Consider the following 9,843-nt stretch of genomic DNA (forward strand, 5'->3'; position numbering starts at 1 on the left):
CAGATGGGTCAAGCATCTTTGCTATCATTAGAGTCAACTTGAAAGTAGGTGCCTTGTAGTCAACTCCACATACCAATATTTCATAATCTTTCCTAATTTTGTCGCTTGATGGTGTCATTGCTTGGTAGGGTTTGGGAGAAATCTTCAAAAACAAATGCTCAAATCACTCGGGGGCTCTGAATTTGTTCTTTTCTCTGTGCTCTATAAAATTCATGATGAAATAATACAATTGATTTCTTCCTTTTAACAAATTTCTTCTTTTTGATCACCATTAATGCTTTATACTCAGTGATAGGTTGTCCTCCACTTGGTTTGGTCATTAATGCTCAAAAGAAATCTTCAACTCGGTAGGAACTACCATCTTAGAGAACTTCAAAACTCGGTAAAGTCATCAACAATTCAACATCTATATTGAATTCTTTTAGTATATCCTAACCTTGCTCGGTAAGGTCTTGCAACCTGACCTTTGCTTGGTAAGTTCTACTACTTTCCATCATGGTGGGTGATCCCTAAATATCTTGGATGATGAATGGATCTTTTTTCTTACTGGCTAGAATTGATGTTAGATAATTATTTTGAATCATAGTTTCAGTGATCTCCATAGGGAACTAAGTTGAAATGATTGAGCAACCCAACTCATTGACTTGGGTGTTAATAACTTCAGAACTTTGGCTTGTATTCTCTAGAGTTTTTGGTACCCATTGCTACCTCATTTGTTTTCTGATGTTGTCAATTTTGGCTTTCTTTTCATTTTCAATTCTACCTGTGTTCATATAGTTCTTGTTAAGATGACCAAGTTCTGTACAAATAAAACACCTCTTTATAGTATCTCTTTTCCTCATGTGATGTTTCACATAGTTTTCTCCTATGTGCCCAAACTCACAACAATAGTGTCATCTACACCATGTGTTGTAATCCCATCCAAATATTGCTTTCACAATTTTTTCTGTTGGGTTCCATTTCTTGGTTTTGGACTCTAAATATTTGTATCCTTGTTTCTTGCAATTGTGACACTTTCCTTCAGACTTAGGTTTCTCTGTCCATTCACTTTCTCTATGATCATGCTTATTGCAACTATAACACTTTCTATTGAATTTTTTTTTACCATTTCTCTAGCATTTGTTTGATATATGATTTATCTTACCACAATGATTGTAGGTAGGCATTTTGTTCTTTTGAGCTCCTTGTTGAGATGATTCACCTTCTTTTGTATATCCCGATCCATCTTTTCCTTTGTGTCTATACTGACTTTGTTCATTCAATTGATTCATACTTTCCTGAGATTTCATCATTCTTTCATTGGTTTGCTTTTCAATGCTGAGATCATTCTGTAGTCTTTCATTCTCTATTCTTAGATTGATAAGCTCTTGATTTGTGTCATTGAATTGATCACTAAAGTATGCTTGCTGAAGGGATAACTGTTGAATGTCACTATCCTTTTCTTCTATCCCTTCTTTGGCTTTGTCTTTTTCTTCCATGACTTCACATAATCTGACAGATTGGATTTCTTGCTCTCTTTTCAACTTTTTAACTTCTTCATAAAGAATACAGTTCTTCTCCAATAGGTCTTTGATTGTTGCATCAGCTTTATTTGAATTTCTTTTTGGACACAAGTCTTTAATACTTCCTTCAATGTAGAGATTTTCATTCATTTCTACTGCAAGATCTTTCCTTCTTTTTAATGATTGAGAGAGTTGATCATTTGCTTTCTTGAGTTGTCCTATAGCCAATTCCATATCCAACTTATCATTCTCAATAGTCTTATCTAGTATGTACACCTCCATTGCCTTCGATATTTTCTCAAGATGTTATATTCCTGATGTGAGAACTAGAAGCTTTGCTACCAATTATTGGAAATATAAGGTAGAAATTGTTACTGAGAGGGGAGGGGTGAATCAGGAACTAATAAAATTTTATCTTACTTCTCCAATTAATCCTTCATATGATATTCTAATCTAATTGCATGCATGAAAGAATGAAAGAAACAAAACATTCATAATATTTTGACACAAGATATGGTGACCCAGAAACCTTTCAAATAGAGAGTAAAACTAGGGTGAGGATTATATCCACAAGCTTTAGTACTACAATATAAAGTTAACTTGTTAAGGCTTGCAATTGACCACTTCTAGTGATCAACCCTATTAGGAGCAATAAGGACTGTGAAATCCACCTTGTTAAAGGATTTACAAACACATAATGAAGTATGTACTCGGTTAAGAGATTTAGCAAAAGACTGTTGAGTCTACCCTGTTAAAGGATTTGACTAATGCACCTATTAGGATGAACTAGTGGTTGATCTCTGATCTGCAACACTATTTTGCTGAATGAGATTCCTTGTATTACAATGATCACCTTACTATGATAGATAAATCTCTGATGTCCCTTATACTACTTGTAACAACTTACTAGAGTTTACTACAATACCAATTTCATCATAACTCACAAAGTCGGTCCAACTCCTATAAATGGGTCCATACTTATCACTTCCAAGTAGCTAGAACTCAATCAACGTCAGATATAGCAGGATTGAAAATGGGTGTGGATTGTGCAAAGCAATCTGAGCAGGGCTTGCATTGAGTCCATGTCAAATCGCTTCCCATGTCCACAATGGCCGCCATAGCTATGCTTGGAGTTCCAATTGCCAGTTTCATCATGAATTCCCCATTTCCCCTGTTCACAGCTGCTCCCAAATCCGTCAACTTGGTTTTTCCAATGTGTCTGCCATTAAAGCTCTGCAGCCTCTGCTTGCTTTGCTCTACGGCTCGTTGCAGCCATGTGGTGTTCAGTTGAGAATCGACGTGCACAAGTTCTACTTTGAACCCATTTGTATCTTCTTCTTCTTCTACGCCATTGTACTTCAGTTCGAAAGAATTTGTTGCAGATGTGCAAGAACCAATGGCTATGAGTATGCAAACAGTGCAGGAAGCCTTCAATCCGATTCCAAATGCCATCTTCTTCTTGGCTTGAAATGTTTTGAACTGCCACTGGTTTTTTCTTCCTTTGACTGGTGACCTTGCAGGAAAAATTACAAAAAGCTCCCCTGTTCTCACTCCCTCTTCTCCTCCCAAGCTCTTCCCGATTTCTCCTGCACATCAAAGTCCTGCTAGTACATTTATACGTATGGCAATTTCTCCTCCACTGCTGAAATCCTCTCCTCTGAGATTCTCACTTTCATTCCCCCAAAATCGAAAGGCGGAGCTTCAAAAGTGCGAGTTGCATTCAGGTGCAGCCATGAAAATGAGGGCACAGGATTTGATCAAGCAAGCAGAATTGTTGGTTTGGGAAGAGGGCCAATGTCATTAATCACTCAGCTTGGCAAATCTCTCGCCCACAAATTCTCATACCGTCTCAGAAATTCCCCTGCCAAATCCAGCACCATTTTCTTTGGCAATTCGGCCCAATTGAAAGGTCGGGCTGTGAAATCCACACCATTTCAGATCGACCACAGGGGAGATTCATCTTACTTCTATCTTTCTCTAGAGGGGATCAGCATGGAGAAGAGATTGCTTGGGATTCGTAAAGGGTTTTTCGACGTTAAATTGGATGGAACGGGTGGATTCATCATAGACTCTGGAACAACCTGTAGTGCCTACCCCTAGTTCACATTTTATTTTAATTGCCAAACTCTTTTAGGCCAGTTTTATACTTGATGTTTAGTAGCATTACTTTCAGATTATCAGATGTTGTTTTACACTCAATTTATTATATGATGAGATGACTTGCTACTCTATATTTCATGCATGTATGATGATTATTCAATGTTTTCAATTATCGATGATGATTAGTTAGATGGTTTATTATCACATGTGCTTTCTTATGGATACTTACCCCATACTGCATGTGTATGGTGTGTGTGTGTTTGTTTTCTTTATGTATGGTGTTTCTGATGTGGTTAAGGAAGGGAGTCGTAGTCACCTGCTAGTCAGGATCTACACGATGCACCACTTCTTGCCATTGTCTGTTTAGCTTAGAATATTGTGTCTGTACATGCGTGGATTTTATGCAGGTTGCAGGTACCGGGTATCGACTTCCTTGAATTGCCAGGATGAGCGTACCCTATCGCATTATCTCAATGGTAAGAGAGGGGAGATAAACTCTTAAGTCCAAATCCTAAACCCTTTAGCCAATTGTCCTAATTAATAATTAGGGCAAGTATCTGAGTTAAGTACCCTCTGAATGCATCAAATGATGTTATTTCGTGATTATAACCCTTTTGTTTGATTTAGTATGTATTTTTCTATGATGGGTTTTCATATTTTTCTTTATGAGTCCTTGATGTATTTTCTATTAATTAAGTTTAATTAAAAGGATTAATTAATAATTTAATTTAATAGAAAATTATTATGATATTTTAATATTTAATTATATTTAATTAATTGAGAAATTAATTAAATAAAAAGAATTAAATTTGGAAATAAAAATTTTAAGTATAATTTTAGAATGTGATAATATTTATTTAATTTAATAATAATATATATTTAGAGTTCATTTTTAAATAAATGCTAAATATTATTATTAATTGAATTAATAAATATTTTATCAATTAAAGTTTCTTAAATAAATTAAAAGTGGAAAAGATATTAAATTATTAAAGGTTTCTAGATCGCATGATCTAAGCATGAGTTTAAATATAAAAGAAATTAATTAAAATGATTAATTAATGATTTAATTTAATAGAAGATTATTATGATATTTTAATATTTGATTATATTTAATTAATTGAGAAATTAATTAAATAAAAAGAATTAAATTTGGAGATAAAAGTTTAAGGATAATTTAGAACATTATAATATTTATTTAATTTAATAATAATATATTTAGAGTTCATAAATGCTAAATATTATTGTTATTTAAGTTAATTAAATATTTTATCAATTAAAGTTTCTAAAATAAAGTAAAAAGTGAAAATATATTAATTATTAAAAGTTGTAAGATTGCATGATGCGAGCATGTGTTGAAAATAAAAAAATTAATTAAAAAGATAAAATAAGAGGAAATTATAATGTTATTTTAATTTCATAAAGTGCGCATGGGTTTAAAAGTAATAAAGATTAAAAATAGAAGTCAAGTGGAATATTAAATAAAGTTGTTTAATAATTCAACTTAATGTGCATGAAAAGATGAATGCAAAATAAAATAAAAGATTAATAAAAGTTAATTTTGGAGTTAACTCAGTTGAGCAAAGAGTCCTCTCGGGTGAACGCACAATTAGTGCCCAGATTTGAGGAGAAAAGTCCTTATCACAACTTTGGGGTTCATTTTTGGGGGACACGAATTTGGACCGTGAATTTTGGAGACAGGAATTTTGGAGAGAGTTTTTGGAAGCAAATTTCAAAAGGAGAATTCTAGGAAAGATTTTCAGAAGAAAGTTATTGAAGAGGAGCGAGTTCTCTTATAGATTTTGGGGATTGCGTATTAGCATCAGGTTCAGGTAGGGTCTGGTGTTTTGACCCCTAAATGATTTAAGAAATTTAATATGTTCTGTCTACTTCGTGATTGTAAGAATCTTGTCTTCTTGAGTGTATCATTTCTTCGTTCTGGATCTTTTGCTATTCGTTTTCATTTGTAAATCTAGATTGAAAAAAATTGTTTAGGAACATCCTTCAACAAAATTAAATCGGGATTTAGAATTGAATTAAAATGGAGTAGAGATAGAATTAATTGGGGAGAGTTTTGAGATTAAAAAGAAAATTCATAGGGTTGGAATTATTTTCTCTATCAGATTATAATTGTAAATGTTTCTAAAAATTAATTAATTAATTAATTAAATTAAAATATATATATACATATATATATTAATAATAATATTAACATTTAATGGAAAGAAATTGATTAATAAACAAAATTATATTTTAAATGAGTGAATTTAATATAAGTTAAAAGTTTGTTTTTAAAAAAAATAATAATAATAATAAAATTAAATTAAATTAAAACAAAAATAAAATATGTGTTATATGGGGGGGGTCGTTGACCCACACCCCCTGCCACTTGCGTATCGCAATATGTACTGTTGCGGCAACAGTACTGCTGCGACAGCAGGTACTGTTGATGTAGCAGTACCCTACGCTGTAGTACCCTGCACAGATAGTGATTTATTAAATTGCTAGTAATTTTTGGTTTTATAAAACTTTATTATATGCCTTTGTTATATATAATTCGATTTTGTTATAAGTTTTAATAATATAAACTTTGAAATTACTTTATATAAATTTTAAATATTAATTATAATTTTATTAATAATTTTTATTATAATAACTTTTTTTATTATTTTAATAATAAGTTTTATAATAATTTTTAAGAGGATTAAACTATAAATTTTAGTTGTTAATTAATTAAGTTAATTAACAATATATATATATATATATATATATATATATATATATATATATATATATATATATATTGTTTTAAAGAAAATTGTTAATGATTGTTGATTAATTAATTAATAATTGATAAATAACATTTAATAATGTTAAGTATATTTATCTTTTAGAAAATTGATTTCGAGAATTATGGGAATAAATCCTTATTTTCATTCAACAAATATATGGGTTAACTATAGGTTAATAAGAGAATCTTCTTACTTGAAACATACTTTGAAACGCAAACTGAAACTTTACTTTTAACCCTAGTGTATATTTGAAATCAAATCCAAGATATGAACTGTATTGTTTTATTGTTCTATCTGTGCTTTTGGAGTTTTGGGGATTGTTCTAATGTTGACCAGTTTAGGTTGTTACCAGAGGCTCAGGGTTGTGAATGTGATGTTATGATGATTTGGTCTCGATCTTTTTTAATCTGACCTGGTAATGTGAAGGAGTGCTCTATGACATGATTGTATTTACTGTTTGTTATTGCTTTCTAGTTTCCTGGTATGAAGCTGAAGTGTATGTATATAAGATACCTGACTTAACCATTTTTGAGTCATCGATCAGTTATATTGGATAACCATTTTTGAGTCATCGATCAGTTATATTGGATAACCATTTTTGAGTCTCGATCAGTTATATTTGATAACCATTTTTGAGTCATCGATCAGTTATACTTGGATTGCTTTTCGGTCGCTTGAGAGGATTGAAGTGTTTGTTATGTTCTTGATGATGTCATGTGTTGACTTGACCATTTTGGAGTCTTTGATCAATATTGTGATTTATTATTGGGATACTTTCTGGTTGCTCATTGGAGAACCATTGGATTTTGTGATTTATCATTGATGCCTTCAGTTGCTTATAGAGAACTGTTGTGACCATATGATTATTATTTGATGCTTATCTGTTGCTCATGAAGAAGTAATGTAATTTGTGTGGCTTATCTTTTATGATGTTTTTCAGTTGCTTGTATAGGACTGAGGTGATTTTATTATGATTCTTTGATTTGTGATTTCATGAGCCTAGGGTAGGTTATCTATGTGTAGTGTCGGGAAGTGGCTTGCAATGGGGATCAGGGCCCTAAGAGGCTGCCTGGAGTAACCCATTGTAAGTTGTTTTAACAAGTGAAAACATCTCACCTAAATACTGACTTAAATGAACCTAATAAGATAATTGTATGTTCTCTCCCATGCCTTGAGTGCTAGTACAGGCTAGGATGGGGTAGAGAGAACGCTTGGTTACGACCTTGCATTTCGCAGTATGCCTCATCAGTACGAGAGGATACTAGTGGCCGCAGGGATCACTAGGGACCCGAGATTCCTAAGGGATTGCTCGGGTAACTTCTACGTGACTTTTGCGATGACACTTTCCCGATTGCATAGCAAGTTTCCTACGTGTCTTTGTGGTGCCTCTAGGTCTAGATGTCTATCTATGTTGGAACCTTTGCATTAGTGTACTTTTAGGATTTCTCAAACTTAGAGAGTACTTGTGTTTTGTGTTTTGATACCTTGTTTGGGACTTGAGACTATCTCCTCAGCGCGGTGGGAGTGGACCATTTAGGTTCCATGCGGTCGGGTGGTAGTGCTTTTACTCTTACCATTGAGATCCGTTCCGTGGTCACCGTGGCTAGAGTTGTCGTGATTGGCATTTACCTTCACTATGTTCTTGGATTATTAGGATGGATGGCTAGATTTTATGATAGATGTTTTATCATTATGGATGTATGGATGTATCAGGTATGTTATTAGTTTCATTTATTCTACTATACTTTGTATCATGGATTTGAGGATGATGTATCTTTATCTTTACATATGTATATTCTTTTAAGCCTTTCATACCCTGTGACATGTACAGTGGATGATTGAGCATTCCAAATTAAATTTCCAAGAGGCATTCAGAACAAATGTATATTATGGACATTGGACTTTCTTATTATTCTTTCATGTGGATGTGGTAGTTGTTAGACTTAGAATTAATTAAATTTAAATGTGACTCAACATCTTGGGATCCTTAAGGAATGTAACTTGTGATGTATGTTTGTTGATGATTACATGTTATTGCTTCCGCTACTATGTGTTTGATGTGTATGATATACATTCTTACTTTTTTTTTTAAATGTTTAGCAAACATAGTGAAACTCTAGGTTAATTCTTTTGGATCCCTTGGCGGGGCATTACACAACCATCACATTTCTGCCCGACCTCACTTATACTGCTCTGAAAATGGAGCTGGATTCCATGATCAAGCTCGCCACCGCTGACGGATCACAATTTGGGCTTGATCTTTGCTATAAGATTCGTTCGATTGAGCATCCTCTTGCCCAATTTCTCGAATTGAGTTTCCATTTCAAAGGGGCGGATTTTGTTCTGCCTCCGAAGAATTACATGGTTTTGGCCGATACGACTGGTAAATTGTTGTGCCTTGCAATGATGCCCTCTGATGATGGAGTCTCCATATTTGGGAATGTGCAGCAGCAAAATTACTAGATTCTTTATGATTTGGGGAAAAATATGCTCTCCTTCTCGCCTGCACTCTGCGACAACATTTGAATCTTGTGCAGGATTAACAGATGGATTATAACAATCTATGAATAAAAAATGGCATTGTATAATATGTAGAGGAGATTGATTGTTTAGCAGTGAAGTGTTCTTACAAGCTTCTGCAATCCCTCGTAACACGTGGGCATGGATAAAAAGTTTGAAATGTTATGCAGTGAAGCTCGAGATAGATAGATAGATAGATAGATAAAAATTTAACATTCACAAGGCTAAAAATAGCCTATGGAACAGCAAGACAACTCAAGCAGACTTTAGTAGCACTGTTCGCTTCTTGTGTAGGATGATGATGAGTCCACCCAATTGCTCAATGTACACTTTTTTGAATAGGTTATGCCAAGCACTATCACATATAGTGTACGCAAATTTATCTCTGCTACTCTGTAGGCCTCACATTCTAAAATAAAGTGTTGTTCAGTTTCCACTTTCCCAGAACTGTAGAATCTGCAAATTCTCTCTTCCCAAGCTTCTTTTGGCCTCTTCCAACGCCCAGTCTCACAACGAAGTTGGTGAGAGTTGGTTCTCAGCTGAGCAATAAGAATTTTAGCCCTCCAATAAATGTTGGCTCCTATGTATGCTTTTTGAAGTTGATCACAAGTGGGGTTGAACTCATTGATATAATATAATTTCTTCCTTCCGATCTCGCTTCCCCAATTTCTATTGTAGAACTTCTCCATAATAAAGACTTTGGAGTAATAATGTTTGAAGTTTGGAAGTACAGTCAGTAGGCATTAAATTTGTCTTTTTAATAATTACGAACATTTTTAATGTCTTTGTGTATCCATAACCTAAGTCATTGAATGCCATTAACCATATCGTGAACCCCACATAGAAATTGAGTTGAAAGGGACAATTTGTAACTAGTAGATTTCGCATTGTGGATAGCTGCAAGGAATTCACCATAGGAAAATTGCAAA

At 33.5% G+C, this 9,843-nt stretch overlaps 1 pseudogene; it reads left to right on the top strand.

The window, feature by feature from the left end:
* The first annotated feature begins 3,032 nt into the window (after positions 1 to 3,032).
* LOC149538510 (aspartic proteinase nepenthesin-1-like) lies at positions 3,033 to 8,920 on the top strand (annotated as a pseudogene).
* The last annotated feature ends 923 nt before the right edge of the window (positions 8,921 to 9,843 follow it).

The sequence above is a fragment of the Cupressus sempervirens genome, chromosome 9 (assembly GCF_028749045.1).
Source record: "Cupressus sempervirens isolate cs-2001-9-10 chromosome 9, ASM2874904v1, whole genome shotgun sequence".
NCBI classification, from domain to species: domain Eukaryota; kingdom Viridiplantae; phylum Streptophyta; class Pinopsida; order Cupressales; family Cupressaceae; genus Cupressus; species Cupressus sempervirens.